The sequence below is a fragment of the Euprymna scolopes genome, chromosome 17 (assembly GCF_053919585.1).
Source record: "Euprymna scolopes isolate OS-2025 chromosome 17, ASM5391958v1, whole genome shotgun sequence".
NCBI lineage: Eukaryota > Metazoa > Mollusca > Cephalopoda > Sepiida > Sepiolidae > Euprymna > Euprymna scolopes.
The window spans coordinates 27077558-27078188 of NC_136498.1; positions in this window are offsets into that span (position 1 = coordinate 27077558).

The following is a 631-nucleotide window of genomic DNA, read 5'->3' on the forward strand; positions in this document are numbered from 1 at the left end:
ATTGTTGTTGTTTTTGTTGTTGTTATTGTTATTATTATTGTTTTATTTATCATTATTATTATTGTTGTTGTTATTATTATTGTTATTATTATTATTATTATTATTATTATTATTATTATTATTATTATTTTGGTCTTTGTTTTACTTTTACTATTGTTTTATTCATTTTATTAATGTTGTTATTATTATTTCTGTTAATACTTCTATTATTACATTTGTTGTTGTTGACGAATTAATATTATCATCATTATTTTTATCATCATCATCATCATCATCATCATCATCATCATTAACATTATTTACTAGTTTTCACACAGGCCATCATCAAAGATCTATTTTTGAGAATAACTTGTAGTATTCCCTGGAGCCTGAGTGACAAAAAATCTCCACAGATTTTCCTCCTCCTCCTCCTCCTCCTCCTTATCATCATCATCATCATCATTATTATTTTATTTTTATTCACTAGTTTTCAGACAGGCCATCATCAAAGATTTCTCTTGTGGGGTTACCTGGAGTCTGAGTGACAACAAGCCTCTCGAGATTTCCATAATGATGATGATGATGATGATGATGATGATGATGATGATGATGATGATGGATGTAAAGTGTGCATAAAAAATCAACGCTAATA